Consider the following 18,160-nt stretch of genomic DNA (forward strand, 5'->3'; position numbering starts at 1 on the left):
ACTAGCCCCTGTACTGTATTAACTTTAACTACCCAGAGGAAAATATATTCTGATGTTAACCACATAATTGTGTTTATGTTTTAACAGGTTTTCTATTTCTGATAGTAATTTCACTGATCAGGTTTTAAAAACCTTGTTCTGAACAACCATAATATGCAACAACAAAAACATATTTACCATAAATAAATCATTTAACACAATAACCATTATGTTTGTACAGATTCTTTAAACGTCCTCAATCACGTTTGTTAATAAATAAAGAATTTTTCCGCCACATTTCAATACATAACATATATCTACACGTGTGTAAATATATGTATGTTTCTATAAATTTTTCTTTGGCTTTTATAATCAAGGTGTAATATATCCGTCTGAAGAAAATACTAGATAATATTATAGGTTATGTGTGTGTGTGTGTGTGTGTGTGTGTGTGTGTGTGTGTGTGTGAGCGCACATAGGAGTGAAAACATATTTTACATTTACAAGGTTAAAAGACGGGGCAACACGAGTGTACAAATCCTTCCTCAAAAGACTCACGTGATAATGATTAAAGTAGTACACACACACACACACAGACACACACACACATACACACACACACACACACACACACACCCCCACACACACACACACACACACACACACACACAGTCGCCTTTAATTTTTGATGTAGATTGATTTCCTATCTTAGTTTCGTCTACGGAATTCTACATCTTCAGTTCAGCACAACATTGTGGTAATGAAGGGAAAGTCATCACATTTACAAGCCGAGTGCACGTAGCTTATCCCACCTCGTTAGAAAGAAAACTTACCTGTATTTGAATTAATGAACGGGAACAGAGAAGACAAAATTTTATTACACATTTATTATACAACTATATAATTTATATTATATAAATTACCACATTTCCTGCACTTTCCATCACATATTTGCTGAGATCATAACCTTGTAGTTACCATTACCTTACAACCTTAAGGATGGTGGTCTACAACACCTCTAGATTGATGGAGAAAACGAAAAGTTTCGTTTTACTATTAAGACCACAGAAATGCGGTAATTCCACTTCACTACCACTAACTACTAGTTATTTTACTTGTAGATTTTCACGGCTAAGATTTTCATCCTCTGAGCGAAGCCATACAATAATCGTCCTTATCTACTCTGAGCATTGGATAGCCTCCTGATGATCAAGATTGCTGTTTTGGTTGTCCGTTTCCCTTGTTACTGCTGCGCCTCACTGCACACCTTACATGAGTGCCTTCCACAGTATTAGGGACAGCTGCTGGGCCTCACTGTAGCTACTTCTGGGACGGTTGCCAATCTTCCTCGTATTCCCTCATGACCACAGCGCCAAACCGACTCCCGCCATCAGGCCGAAACGCACAAACATTTCTGACAAAATTGAGACAACCGCTTTCGCGTCAGTTTTGACACCAAGTGAATTTATACGACAATTACGCTCAAGATGCTTGGTTTTTCGTTCATGGATTGAACAGAAGCAACCAACGATGGTTGCTACTGCCCAATCCATGAAGTCCCCCCCACCACGGAAAGGTAACCAAGCTTCGGGGGGGATGGGTGTTTACCCTGACGCCAACGGAGAAACTCAATATTAGTGCAGAGATCTTTTCCTCGGTAAAGAAAGTGTAGCCGGACTCCGCCCTCATGAGGTTACTGCACGACAGCAAAGATCACCCTTTGGTAGGCTGTGCTATAGGCAGCACAGCTCCGTCAAAGATCTCACTCCATAAGTGAACTTATATAGATTCCTTTTTTAACATTTTGTCTTGTCTATAAGGAACTCATCAGTTCTTCTCCAGTGAAAGCAAAAAATCATCGAGAAATTCATTTGCTTCCTCAATATCAGGATCTTGTGGCTCTGTGTGGGGGACGGGGCTGGTGGGCTGTGTGTCTGGCTGTGTCTGGGAAGCGGGGCTGGTGATCTCTGTGACTGGTTGTGTCTGGGGACCGGGGCAGGTGGTCTCTGTGACTTGCTGTGTCTGGGAAGCGGGGCTGGTGGTCTCTGTGACTGGCTGTGTCTGGAGATCAGGGGAAGTCTTGGGTATAAATTTCAATATACTGTGAGCGATATCGTCTCTCAACCGATTCCTCTCGATCTTCTCTTGCACGGCCTTCATGATGCGTTTGGGCGGCTTTCTCCATTTTCTTTGCATTTCAGTTGGTGATCCTGCGCCATCGAGCCACATGATACCAGAATAGTATCGTTCCTGTTTGCCAACGGGTCCAATCTTGGTGTCACACATGATGCCGAGTGAACCCAAATGGCGGCCGATGTTTACGTTGGAAGCCACGGGCTCGTTATGTATCTTGCAGTAACTTTCATACCGTTGCTGCAGCTCTTTCCTGCTGATAAGGTACCGCTTCATAGTAATAGTCTTTCCCTTCATTTGAACGAAGGTATTCATGAAACTAACAAAGGAAGCCTTTCCTTTGTAATCCCGTTTGTAGTAACAGAAAGCCATTGAAGACGTGGACTGGGTCAGGCGAAGTATCACAGACTAACAAGATAGTCCTCTAATCAGTGGTCCTGTATCAGCACTGAACTCGAAATACGTCAGAACGACAATTTCAACCCAGGGCTGGGGGGCCAATTGATGATATTCTCACGTCTTGCTCAACCAAGTAACCTCGGTTAGACCTTGTTTATATTCAGATATAGTAAAGTTAATATAGTGAAGCTTGATGATTCTATTCATATATATATATATATATATATATATATATATATATATATATATATATATATATATATATATATATATATATATATATATATATATATATATATATATATATATATATATATATATATATATATATATATATATACATATATTCAATAATGGATGGAACTTGGCTCCTAAGGTGATTTTGTTGTTGGAGTGGGACCTCCAGCCATTCTGTCCACCTTTTCCCTTTCTAGACATGTGGTGGTGCATTGGGTAGTGTGGCAACCTTCGTCTTCATCTTTTTGGGTGCAGGCTTTCAAACCTCGTGGAGTAGTTGTGGGGTTTGCTTCTTTGCTGTACCCGACATAGCCATCTGGGTGTAGCTATCTACCCGGGCTGGTGGGTCAGCCAGTATAGCTACTCGCTCACTCGGTACCTGGGCTGGTGGACGAGCAGCCTTCCTTTCTTCCATGGCTACAGTCTGCCTAACGACCTGGGGTTGTGGAGCAGCCATCCTTACTACCACCCAGGTTGGTTGGGCAGCCTTCTTTCGTTTCTTTGCTACACCCTTCTGGTTGGGCTGGTTGGGCAACTTTCTTTTTCCTCTTCTTCGATACAACCTGCCAACCGAATTCGTCTGCTGGTGGGTCCGTTTCTTTCATGGATACAACCTCTGTAGCCACTTGGGCTGGCCGGTCAACCTTCGATTGTAGGTAAAAGTATATATATAGAATAATGTGGTTATCATCAGCAGCCAGAGGCCATTCCTCCCTCCTTGCCTGCAGAGTTCTTGATTTTCTGGAAAGTTCTACAAGATTCTGGTAAGATAAATACCATTGAGAGGACGTTGTTAGGGGACAGTCAGGTTCAGTTTAGAGTTGGTTGTGGGATGGTCCTTTTACTGTGTCGTATCAGCCAGATGGGTATTTCTTTTCACAGTTTTCGTTAAAGTTTGTTTTCTAGAAGCATAATCTAGAGCACTATTTTCCATATGTTTATCATTTTTGTTGTTATAGTTTCATTATCATCATTAGTTTTGTTATTGTTGACTTTCAGATATTTCATGCTATGTTCGTGATTGCCGTGGAAGCGTCTGACATCTTGCTAGAAGACTTTCTGGTCACAATATTTCTGCACTGGGGAGTTGATCGTATTCTTTTATTGCAGGTTTTGTTATTATCTTGCTTTACATTAAGGTCTACTGGAGGTTTTCCCAATGCTGGTTGAACATATGTCCAGCAACAGGAGATGGCGTAAGATACAGTATTGATGAAACTTATCTATCTATATACCTATCTAAATATCGCTCTATCAGTCTATCAATCTAACTATCTATCTATCTATCTATCTTTATCTGAAAGTCAACAATAATGAAATCATTGATATATGAAGTATAACAACGTCCTCTCAATGGCAATTATCTCACCAGAATCTTCTAGAACCTTCCAGAAAACTATGAACTCTGCAGGCAAGGAGGGAGGAATGGTCGCCGGCTATTGATAAAACCATATTATTCCATATATATGTTTATATATACATATTTATGTATATATATGAATGTATATATAACGTACAGAATAATGTGGCCATCATCAGTATCGAAGAAAACTGAAAAGATGAGGTCCCACCGAGATTCGAACTCGGATTGCTGGATCCAAAGTCCAGAGTGCTAACCCTTACACCATGGGACCTGATAAGAAAAGATGTGATTTCATCTAAATGTTTTACATATAATCAACCAGAGGCCATTCCTCCCTCCCTGCCTGCAGGGTTCAAGGTTTTCTAGAAGGTTCTCGAAGATTCTGGTAAGATCATTACCTTTGAGAGGTCGTCGTTAGATGACAGTCAGGTTCACTCTATGGTTGGTGTTTGTAGTTGGTTGTCCGAGGATGTTGTTATACTTGATCAATTTTGTAATTGTTGACTTTCAGGTAGGAAGTACTCATTTACGATGCATCCTTGTACTCACAACAACCTTATGAGTCACTTCAAGATTTATCTTCACTACAACTTTATCTTCACTACACTATTAAGGTTGAAGTCAATGGTCACATTCACTACAATCTCAACACGACTGGTCTTATACCTAACCCATATTATCACTACATCCATGTACATGTATTTCTTGCACAATAACGCAGATATCAATGATTTCTGTGAAAATTGACATATACAGCCTTACCTATCTATCGATCTATCTATCTTTGTAAATCAGAAAGTCAACAACAATATCATTAATGATACGTATAACTACGTCCTCTCAATGGCAGTTCCTACCCAGAATCTTCGAGAACCTTCTAGAAAACCTTGAACCCTGCAGGCAGGGAGGGAGGAATGGCCTCTGGTTGATTATATGTAAAACATTTAGATGAAATCACATCTTTTCTTATCAGGTCCCATGGTGTAAGGGTTAGCACTCTGGACTCTAAATCCAGCAATCCGAGTTCGAATCTCGGTGGGACCTCACCTTTTCAGTTTTCTTAGAAACTGATGATGGAACTGAGCCATATAGTTGACCTTCGATGGACATATATTTCTTACGGCCCACCATTTTATTTAAGTATGAAGATCTCACGGCAGAGACGAAACGTGTGTTATTCAAAATCAAAAGCCGCAATTACCCTCATGGTAATGGTCGACATGTTTGCAGACAGATGACACAGACATGTGAGAAGTTAGACAAATATGGACGTTCCTGGTTGCTGTATAGCCTAGGTTTATTATCACTTGTAATGAAGGAGAAATGTTGCACATTATTCCACACCTTTTAATTTAGGCTAGGTTAGTCTAGGATGAATAGGGTCATTAACGTAACAGAGCGGGGAAATGCATCATATCGGATCTGTATTTGTGCAAAATGGCGCAAGTTTGTGGAAGTGATTTACGCAATGCCGGAGAGAATCCACCTCCCCCAGAAATAATGTCTTAGACCATACAATATCTGCTGTTGGACGAGCAGGGGACATTAGACCAATATATTCCTGTAGTTTACTGCTCTTCCCAAACACGCAGCAAGACATTCGTAAAAGCGTTAAAGTGAACTTTTCCATCGGTTTTCATATCTTTAATTACTTACACCAGTTCCAACAGATGGAAAAAACCATTTGAAAAATCAGAAATTATTTGCCCATAAAAAGCATTTTGATCGATCGTACCAAATATTCAATTATTTCTGTACCCGACAAAATATTCAGTCACTCCTATATCCGACATATTTCCTGCTGGCTGGTGCCGTTAAAGTCATATGGTAATTTACCGCAATTAGATTATAGATATATTCATCTATATGGAATGGCTCAGCGTGAAGAAACATATATATTTTCACTAAATCCTCCTCTTCACTACACTCCCATCTTCACTACAGTTCTAACACATCTTGACTAAACCATTGTATGACCACATTGTGTTCTTATCTTCACCACAGCCTCGGCAAAATTGGTGTTTTCTTTACACATCAGGGTAGATGGCCATCTTTATGATGACAGAGAACACACATAACATATTAAACCACTTATCTTTAGTTACTTAATCTAATTTCTGCTGATAAAAACGAATTATAATGACAATCCTTGTGTTCTGTGACAGGACATTGTACGGGTGAAGGAACTGTTGTGAGGCACATGTATCAAACTATTGAGAAATAAACTTAACTGTATTATAGTACTAACTTCACTATATTAGACTTCTCTATATTAAGCTATGCTAGGATATGATCAGTTCCCAGGGTATATAAGGGCGGGAGCCGGGCCGAGAGCATCATTTGAGCTGTGACCTCTGTCGAGTGAACATCTCTGCTCCGCCTTGCTCCCTCAACCTTTCCTCGAACACTTCAATATAGTAATGTTCACCAAGGAGGTAGGACGATCATCCTTTGTCCAGGAGATGGAATTTGAATATGTCCATGTATTTGACATGGGCTATGGCTGTGTGGACATGGAAGTGGAATACCCAGACGTGGAAGTGATGGATGGAGTGGAACTTGGCTGTGTAGATATGGAGGTGGAATACCCAGACGTTGAAGAGATGGATGGAGTGGAATTGGTGGAATACCCGGACGTGGAAGTCATGGATGGAGTGGAATTTGGCTGTGTGGATATGGAGGTGGAATACCCAGAAGTGGAATTGGAGGAAATGGAATATGGGTGAAGCTGGTATGAACGCCATATGGATTTGGTGAAGGTTGACCTCGTAATGTTTTGACGTAAAATAGGTCAACCACTGTGACCATGTGGCGGGGAGGGCCACATCCACCAACCACGAAGCAAGCCCCACCACGGAGAAGTATCCTGGCTGCATCCACGTACGAGAACCACCGCGGGATTGCCGTCATCCAGTACTCCTGCTATGCCTCCTACAAGAAGGCACTTCTTGCCGACGTGACACCACTTTCCGTCAACGGTCGCTGTGCAAAAGTGAAACCTCACCGTCCCAATGATGCTGACAAAGTGACCTCGCCCACTCAAGTGGCACTGCAGCCCACACTCCCTACCAGACCCACCATCCATGAGGAAATGCAGCCCACCCCACTTGTCAGGCCCACCTTCAGGGAGACATGGCAGGTCTCAAGACCTGTCAGGCCCACCATTCAAGACCGACTTGGTCCCCCAACACATGTCAGGCCCAGCGTTCTAGACCGACTGGGACCAATAACACATGACATGTCCTACGTTACAGACCGACTGCACTCCGCACCACGTACGGGCGTTAAAAGTCGTGTCGAGATGACACATGTTCCCCGTGCCAAAAGATTCAGTTGGTGAGGAACCTGTGTTCTTTCTTCCTGCTGCTGCTGCAGGAGAACACGGCCCTTGAGTGGACACTGGAGGCGTGTTTGTGTTTGTGTTTGGGTTATCACTGAGGAACCAACACCAAGACAACCTTAGTTTCGCCCCGCCAAGGATTACGTTAATCTAGCGGATGTCTGGCTTTCTCCCAGTAGTGGATGGCACATAATATCTACGTTGGGACGTTGAAAAACAAAGAAAAAAAATGGGAACATTATCCCGCCAAAAAAAATACATGAATTTACGGGGATAATTTCCTTCGTCTTCAAAGAAAAAATGAAACTCTTCCGACGCTACCGTGCCTTCCATAAAGCAACCCTCAAAGAAATCACTTTCTACACAATGCGCAAGGATTCGGTTAGCCAATCTTCATATGGCTGGGGCTATTCTTCCCTCTGATTCATTTTTCAAGATTAAGGAAAGTTATAATAAAAATATTATATTGAGTTTCTCCGTTGGCGTCAGGGTAAACACCCATCCCCCCTGAAGCTTGGTTACCTTTCCGTGGTGGGGGGGACTTCATGGATTGGGCAGTAGCAACCATCGTTGGTTGCTTCTGTTCAATCCATGAACGAAAAACCAAGCATCTTGAGCGTAATTGTCGTATAAATTCACTTGGTGTCAAAACTGACGCGAAAGCGGTTGTCTCAATTTTGCCAGAAATGTTTGTACGTTTCGGCCTGATGGCGGGAGTCGGTTTGGCGCTGTGGTCATGAGGGAATACGAGGGAGATTGGCAACCGTCCCAGAAGTAGCTACAGTGAGGCCCAGCAGCTGTCCCTAATACTGTGGAAGGCACTCATGTAAGGTGTGCAGTGAGGCGCACCAGTAACAAGGGAAACGGACAACCAAAACAGCAATCTTGATCATCAGGAGGCTATCCAATGCTCAGAGTAGATAAGGACGATTATTGTATGGCTTCGCTCAGAGGATGAAAATCTTAGCCGTGAAAATCAACAAGTAAAATAACTAGTAGTTAGTGGTAGTGAAGTGGAATTACCGCATTTCTGTGGTCTTAATAGTAAAACGAAACTTTTCGTTTTCTCCATCAATCTAGAGGTGTTGTAGACCACCATCCTTAAGGTTGTAAGGTAATGGTAACTACAAGGTTATGATCTCAGCAAATTTGTGATGGAAAGTGCAGGAAACGTGGTAATGTATATGATATAAATTATATAGTTGTACAATAAATGTGTATCAAAATTTTGTCTTCTCTGTTCCCGTTCATTAATTCAAATACAGGTAGGTTTACTCTCTAACGAGGTGGGATAACCTACGTGCACTCGGCTTGTAAATGTGGCGACTTTCCCTTCATTACCACAATGGTGTGCTGAACTGAAGATGTAGAATTCCATAGACGAAACTAAGATAGGAAATCAATCTACATCAAAAATTGAACGTATGGATCTTTAGATGGACATAAAACAAACGGACAGAGGGGCATAGTGGAGCAAATGAATTTCAATATCACCACTTAAAGTAGGCCTTTCAACTAGTTGTGACTTTAAAGCAAACTTTTTCTAGCCAAGGTTTTGTTAGCACCTAAACAAATCCCCACGACCTTACCTTAAGAAATGTTTTCAAAAGGTACTGTCTGAACATATTTCTAAGGTAAGGTCATTTAGGTTTGGTTTAGATGCTACCCTAACCTAGGCTAGAAAAAGTTTCCTTTGCTTCAGAGCCCCAACTACTTAGACGGGCTACTGTTGATATTAAACAGTAATAGAAAGGTGATAAAACTGAGATGAAATGAATAGAAATATAGAATGGGTCAGTTGAAAGTTGAAGTATTTGCTAAATACAATTTTTGACAGATCCAAATGCATCCTAAAGTCAGTCACTTAAATCACAATGCTGAATATTGTTTTAATTGTTGGAACTAGTTACAGGAAGTAAAAATATCAAGCTTAAAGTGATGCCATTACAACAACTTCATATACCTGTATAGGATCTCTTAAACTTCTTTTCCCTAAAGCTGAATGGATTTAAGTCGTTTAATCTGCTCTCTGAATTTGTTTCTCAGTCCAGTAATCATCTTTGGAGATTACCTCAGTAATTACTCCATTCAATGTCTTCATTTTCAAATTAGTTGACGACCACAGCAGTACAATATTCAAGCTGGGATGACTATGTTTTGGGAAGGCGAGAAGTCAGGTTATGCAAGAATGTTAGAAATGGCTTCCGTCAGTTTCTACCCTCTCTACTCTAAATATTTTGGGTTATAGAACCTAGAGATTTACGAGTAAATAATACAATATAGTTATCTTGGCAAAATATCCAACATGAGATTATAGTCATAATAACAATATAGTCACAAGGCCAATATATAGTCACCGGAATATTATATTTATCATGATAATGTATCACTTATGACAAAATATGCATGATTAAAAAATGACAACATAGCACCTACAAAAAATATCACATTGCTAATATAGCCAAGGTGACGATATATACACGATAGTCCTGTAACGAAAATAAGAAGATAGCCAAAATGACAATATGTTCATAATGACGATACTACCACTATGAATATATAATCTCCATGACATTATAGCTACACTGACAGTAAAGCTATCTTCACAAAAGCGTAAAGTTGAAAATACAGCAAACGACAATATAGCCACCATGACAATACAGCCATCTTGACGATAATGTCACGTTATAAATCAATCGCCAGCACATTAGAGTCACTTTGATACCAGTCTTACAATGACTTTGTAAATATCATGAAAATATTGCCCCCATGTCAACATATTAGCTATGACAATTTAGCCATTATGATAATATAGTCACGACGACAATGTATTCACTATAACAATAAAGCTACCATGATCATATAGATGATATGATAATATAGTCAAAGCAAAAATATAGGAACATCCAACTTATATTCGCAATTGCAATATAACCACCTGGCAGTATAGATAGTGTAAATAAATAGTCGTTTTCGGATCATAGAAAACATATAGACTCCAGGACAATATAATCTCTGTGAAAAAACAGTGACTCAGACAGGATTTATCATTATAATATAGTCATAACATTATAGCTGTCATGTGATTGTAGTCAACATGACAAAATTATCACAATGAAAGAAAACGGCATTACAATATAGTTACCATAATTATACACCAATCATGATTATATAATCAGCAGGTTGACATAAACAATATCACAGTGTAAAAACCATGACAATTTAAGTGACATGATGAGATGATATCCATTCACTTACACTTACAATACCAAATAAGCCGCCATGAAAATATTATTATCATGATAATATAATCACAACAATATTGTACTTAATAAAATATATCCCGAACGACAAAATTAACCATAGAAATATAGCTATCAAGTTGATAATGTAGATAATGTAGCCAGGACGGCATTATATTGAAAATAACAATACAGCCACCATGCCAATGTCTTCACCATGACAATGTAGCTACCATGAAAATATAGTAACCTTGACTATATACCTACCATGATAAAATATTTGAACTGAAAAATATCCACAACAAGAGTTTAGCTGCTAAACACGATATCACCTTTCCAATATCGCCAAAATGTTATTATTGCCATCATGACAATATACCGCCAGAAAAGAAATATATATACCCACTACTTGACAATATAGCTATTCTGACAATATTGGCAACATGAAAAGACAGTCACCTCCTTGTTATATAACAAAAATGACAAATAGCCATCATGGCAATATAGTGACCTAACAATACAGCCACCATGGCAATATAGTTACCATAACAATGTGATCTTAATGACAATATAGCCAACATGACTATATAGTCACAATGACAATACAACCACCGTGACAATACAGATAACATGACAGTAACGTCTCTAAGACAATATTGCCATCAATTCAACAAATTAAATGACAATATAGATATTATGGCAACACAGTCACCATGACAATATACTCAGAAATGCATTATAATCGCCATAATAGAATTATCCTATCATGAAAATATAGCCACCTTACCATTTTGGTTTCCATTACAATGTAGCCACAGTAATAAAAGATTTACCAAGACAGTACTGAAACCATAACAATATAGCATATCATGGCAATGTAGTCACCTGATAATTTAATCAAAATGACAATTTCTCTTCTATAATGGCATATCCTCAAGGGCAATATCAACACCATTAAAAAAGCTTCTATGAAAATACAGTCACTATGACAATATAGATATCATGATAGAAAATCACCATGACAATATAGTTATCATGGCAATATAGCCACTATGACATTATAGTCATAATGACAATATAGTCGCTGTGACAATACTGTCACCATGATGATATGATTATCATGATGATATATCGATTATGACAAATTATGCAAGAGTTAAATAATGACAATATATCACCTATAGATAAAGATCATCTTGCCAATATAGCTAAAGTGACGATATATACATCATAGCAATGTAACTAAAATGAAAAGATAGCCAAAATGACGGTTTGTTCATAATGACAATACTGCCACTATGAAAATATGTTCCCCAACTGCCACTATGAAAATATGTTCCCCAACTGCCACTATGAAAATATGTTCCCCATGACACTATAGCTACACTGACAATAAAGCCATATTCACATAAGAGTAACATTGAAAATACAGCTACATTGTCATGGTGACGATATTGGCATTGGCATTGGCATTGGCATTGGCATTGCACACATCTTCACCTCGCTACACCCAGCGAGTCGCTACTCTGCACGCGTCTTCACCTCGCTACACCCAGCGAGTCGCTACTCTGCACACATCTTCACCTCGCTACACCCAGCGAGTCGCTACTCTGCACACATCTTCACCTCGCTACACCCAGCCAGCCGCTGCTCTGCAAACGTCTCCACCTCGCTACACCCAGCCAGCCGCTACTCTGCCCACATCTTCACCTCGCTACACCCAACGAGCCGCTACTCTGCACACGTCTCCACCTCGCTACATCCAGCGAGCCACTACTCTGCACACATTTTCACCTCGCTACACCCAACGAGCCGCTACTCTGCACACGTCTCCACCTCGCTACATCCAGCGAGCCGCTACTCTGCACACATTTTCACCTCGCTACACCAAGACGTCTTCGTATGCGAATCTCCCATTCAGATAAGAACTGTGTCAAAATGGTTCACTCTGTGAGATATGCTTCTTTTGTGTGTTACTAGTTCTTAGTCTATAAATATAGACATTTATATATTTTGGGTAATATGATTATTCATCTTTGTAGTTTAGCAAATTAATATAAGTTTTCAGTTATTCTTGCATATATTCTTTCTTATGTTTTCATACATTGGTACTATTGTTTTTAGTGATGATTACTTTCATATATAGAGTCCATTACTGATATGTTATACGATTATGTGCACCTCTCATATACAGAGACTTGTATTCATATGTTATACTGTTATGCCAGCCTTTTATTGCCTTTATTTCATTATAATATTTTCAAATGATATTCATGTTATGTATTTTGCATTAGGTTAATATATCGTTAATTATATCAAATATTTTCAGGGAGCTATTACTTACACGTTTTATGTAAGATTGTATTACATTTCCGAAGATATTCCACGCGGTAATCGTAAAGGTTCATATGTACTCAGGAATTTACCTAGAATCCCTTATTATAAACGGAACCAGCCTTCTAAAATGGCGACGTCACACAAAGTTGTTTTGACAGATTCTGGTGACACACATGACCCACAGAAACCTTCTCACACGTTACCACACCCACACCCACCTCCCACTCCACATCACAAAAACTCGGGACAATCAAATCCTTCACAAAAAATTGTTTTCACACTAAAACAAGCTAGGGAACAACACGAGTTATTTGATGGTAAACTGTCAAATTTTAATCGGTGGATTAGAAATGCAGAGGACATTGTTGAACATAATGGTGATTCAGGAGACAGAGCGCTTATATCGGCTGCTAAAAATCTCATTGATTTCCACCAGCCTAACAATTAAGCTAGGGTTGTCTATGACTCAGATGACATTGGAAACTGTACATCTTGGGAGGAATTTAAAACGTTGTTTACATCAGGTTGTGAGGAATCATTCTCAGATAGTTTACTACACGTCCTTTTACGTGCTCTTAACACAACATACTTGGATGATACGTCAGTCCCTGATCACTGGAGTACCTTACATGGAAGAATGAGATTAGTTAGGCAGGCTTATGAATCCTTACCCTGGATATCAGCCATGATGAATCCTGAAACTCATGTGCAAACATTCATGTGATTATTACACATAACCTTCATTCTCAAGGACCTGACCTCCAGACGTAAGACGACGGTTACTTAATGAGAACATCGACCCATCATTGTGGGTCAGTAACAAAAGTGTTGAATTACACTCAAAAGAAATGTGGATATTCCAACACCAAGACACTGGGGAGAGTGTCGGCTTCCCAAAGTGTGACGTAACATTCTAGTGGTCAACACAATCATTCTTCTCATGGTCAAATACAGCGATTCAGTGATGACAAACACTCACATAAAGTGACGTGCTTCCGGTGTGGCCAACCAGGACATAAAGCGAATGTGTGTCCTTACACATGGGACTCATTCTCACGTGAGCCTCGACCAGAACAACAAACGCAGTCAACAACCCATGTCATCACAGCCTCGGTCGTCACAATTCTGCCGACCTAGTCATGATTTCCTCCAGTCAGACATCAGGCTGACCTTCACCCGCTCGCGCCCAACACCACCAAGCAGGTGTTCATATCATAGCAACGCTAGACACACTTCAGCGGAATGTCGAGCATTAGCTAGACAGACGTCATCTAACACAGGTTCATCATGTCATTATCAACAATGACAATCTCTCGCTCATGACAAGACTCCATCACATAAGGAACTCTTAAGACATTTTCGTTCTTCGCCATTTTCTCACATTACAAGTTTCGATTTAGTGGGTTCTTTCCAGGATAAGCCAATCACAATCTTTCTAGACAGCAACACGGAAGCAGATGTCATTCATTATGATTTTATTCAACCATTAATGGGGCGCACTCAACTTGTTCAATGCTCGGACTTTTACCCATCCCTTCAAAGTATCTCAAATGAAAATCTCGACGTAAGGGGCACTATTAAAATGAACATTCGCATAGGCGACTCGGTCATTACCGTCACCCCTTACATTGTTCGTGGTGTAACTTTTCCTGCTAACTTGTTACTAGGACGCCACTCTATGTGTGGCACAACATAAGATCTGTCCTATTTATCATGTGGTTTGTGTTGATAATACGTTCCTGCCATTGTCAGAGATGAGTTCTCACTCAGTCAGAGTCATTAATACATCTGCTCCCACGTCCTGCTTCACGGTAGACAATACGCATCCTTTTTTCTTTTCTACTCATCATTGTCCTGGTAAACTGAGAACCAACATGACTCTGCATAGTAACACATTAACGAAGGTTCCTCTCTCACTTTCTCGAACATGGATGAATGATCATGGACTGAGACATAGTCAGGGTGATCTCGCACTAAGAGTAGTTGCTGAACCTTCATCACTAACTGTCACACGACTATCCATGATGGACGCCTCTATTCATGAGACCCCAGATGGAGAGGTCACCATATACATTGCCAATACGGGACCCCACTCCTGTCCGTCTCCGTAGAGGGACTAAGCTGGTGGAATTCTCCGTTTTGAAGTCCGGAATTCAAGACGAGGAGTTGCATGAGTTTAATATCCGTCTAGTCTCACATTCCATTAACCCACCACCACCTACTCCTCCTACCCCAAACTCAGCAGTGCACGGCTTGAGTCAGCTCCCCACCATCACCCCTGACATGATATCCAAGGTAGGATTAACCAAACATGTTGACCAGTTAACAGACTTACTTAACCAGTCTAGGTCTACTATTGCCTTATCAGGAGAACCACTCGGTAGAACTCATATGGATGTTCACATTATTAACTTAGAGAAAAACAAACAAGTCCCATTGACGTCCCAGCCTACCGATTGCCACACGCGCACAGAGACATAGCAAACAAACTTGTTCAGGACATGTTGAAAGATAAGGTTATAGAGGAATCACGATCACCATGGAATTTACCACTTCTGATCGTTCCGAAAAAGGACGGAACTTTTAGACCAGTCATAGATTTTAGAAAACTCAACAACAAGGTCACTTTGAAAGATGGTTTCCCATTACCAGTGGTATCAGAGCTTCTTCATAGCCTCGGTAACAATAAGGTATTTTCAACTTTGGATTTATTGAGCGGATTTTGGCAGATTCCCTTGTCAGAGGAAAGCCGCCCCCTGACTGTGTTCAGTACGCCAGATGGTCATTGGTAGTTCATATGCATCATGGCCTTCGGTCTTCATTCCTCACCGGTGATCACCTTCTCAAGGTTAATGACTAACATTTGTCGTCACATGTTGGGCCAAGATGTATTGGTTTATCTTGATGATATAATTGTCATGTCTCCAGATATTGCTTCTCATCTCAAAAGTCTTGAGAGAGTATTCCTACGACTTAAGGATGCGAACCTAAAAGTCAAGTTATCCAGATGTTCCTTTCTACAAACAAGAATTAATTACTTAGGTCACAGGTGATGAAAACGGTATTCAACCTAATGCACATTAAGGCAAAACAATTGTAGAATGGCCAGTCCCTTCCACAACAAACAAGGTCAAATCCTTCCTTAGTTCAGCAAGATATTATCGAAGATTTATCGCTATTTTCGCGAAGATCACAAAACCCCTCACTTCATTTCTGAAACAGGAAGGTACGTTCCAGTGGTCTACAGTGCATGACAATGCATTTAACTTATTCAAACAATACTTGATCGAGGCGCCTACCCTTCGATTTCCCAACTTTGAGAAACCCTTCATTTTGCACACAAATGCTTTTAAACAGGGTCTTGGAGCTGTACTTATGCAGGAGTCAAATAAGGGTAGACTTTTTCCCATTGCCTATGCGAGCCATTCATGTTCAAAGACGGAATCGAAATACTCAATAACTGAGTTAGAAGGCCTTGCAGTTGTTTGGGCACACAAACATTTTAAGAATTACACATATGGTTACCTTATTACAGTTTATACAGATCACTGGGCACTGGTGGGTATTTTTCAAAGACAAGAACCTACAGGAAAGTTTCAAAGATGATTATTAACTACACAAACATTTGACCCAGATTTTCGTTTTGTTTCTGGCTCATCCAATGTAGCTGCAGACGCGCTTTCCCGCAGAGTGGATGCAGTCACTGTAAATAATAGCCTCGTATATTTTGATGTAGAAAGGTTGAGACAGCATCAACGGGATGACCCAGTCTGGGGTCCTGTCATAGAATTCCTAGAGGGTATAAGATCTTCCTTGGATGCTAAAACAGTTGTTCCAGTCAGAGAATTGTATTTAGCACAGTGAGGGAGTCTTGTGCAGGGACGCGAAATTAGGAGTGCTCGCCCTTGTTGTTAAACAATCATTCCAAAAGCATTAGTACAGGATTTCTTGAAGTTAGCACATGATTCAACCCAGGCCGCACACCCGGGTGCAGATAGATGCTATAAGCAAACTCGTTTGAGGTATTTTAGGCCAAGATACATAAAAACATTACAGATCATATTTGGAGGTGCCAAACCTGTGAGACACACAAGGGAAGTCCCACTACCCCGCAGACTGTGTTGAAATATCCTTTACCTTCATACCCATGGGAAAGAGTTCATATGGACATATCAAAAGGTTTGCCTAGGTCCATGGCAGGCTAGAGATACATTTTAGTAATTACTGATGCCTTCACGAAACATTGTGAATTAGTCCCAGTTCAAAATAAAGACGCAGCCACGGTCGCTAAGGCGTTCAAAAAACATATCTTAGACAGACATAATGCGCCGAAGATTTTAGTCACAGATAATGTAGGGGAATTTAATAACTCATTATTAGAAGAACTCTGTAAATTGTATAACATAAGTAAATGTAATATAATGGCACATCACCCAGCCTCGAATGGCCTGGCAGAAAGGTTGAACCGTAAGATCCTCCAGCGTCTTCCCACCAACATTAATTTTGATCATGATGAGTGGGATGAGTACCTGTCGGATGTCCAATGTTCATTAAACTCTGGATATCATAAGTCAATTGGAGACACTCCCTTCCACGCCTTACACGGTTTTGATAAAGTGTTGCGGTATGACATAACAGCGCCCCTTCCTTCATGTCCAGCGGTCCAGAGATCAGTTGTAGCGGAAAAATATCGCACGACTCAATTGATTCATCAAAGGATCAAGGAAAATCTAGGTGAAGCCACTACAACCTTCACAAACCAGGCTAATAAATCCACGAAACCATCAAAGGTACGTGGCTCCCGGACTCTTGGTAATGGTGCAGGAATTTAACACTAGAAGTGAGGTTCCTAAACTTGACCCAAAATTTTCTGATCCCTATAGAGTCTTAGCTCATTTAAAGGGACATAGGTTTAGGGTTCGACATCCAAGTACAGTTGACATTCGTGAAGAACATGAGGACCACTTGAAAGTTTTACAGTATTCTGAACATGATCATCCCGGTACCACAACAGACAACACTCCTCAAACCCCAAACAATGTCACCCAACCAACTTCTACCACTGTTCAGACTGTCCCCACACCAGAACCGACCACCCTCACAACACCACCACACACACATCAGTATTCA

The 18,160-nt window shown here is 40.3% G+C and overlaps 1 non-coding gene across 1 annotated transcript; it reads right to left on the minus strand.

The window, feature by feature from the left end:
* Positions 1-4,310: 4,310 nt before the first annotated feature.
* TRNAQ-UUG (transfer RNA glutamine (anticodon UUG)) lies at positions 4,311-4,382 on the minus strand. The gene has a single exon. It is a non-coding gene; the product is annotated as a tRNA-Gln (tRNA).
* Between the last annotated feature and the right edge of the window lie 13,778 nt (positions 4,383-18,160).

The sequence above is a fragment of the Panulirus ornatus genome, chromosome 43, assembly GCF_036320965.1.
Source record: "Panulirus ornatus isolate Po-2019 chromosome 43, ASM3632096v1, whole genome shotgun sequence".
In the NCBI taxonomy this organism is placed as follows: Eukaryota; Metazoa; Arthropoda; class Malacostraca; order Decapoda; family Palinuridae; genus Panulirus; species Panulirus ornatus.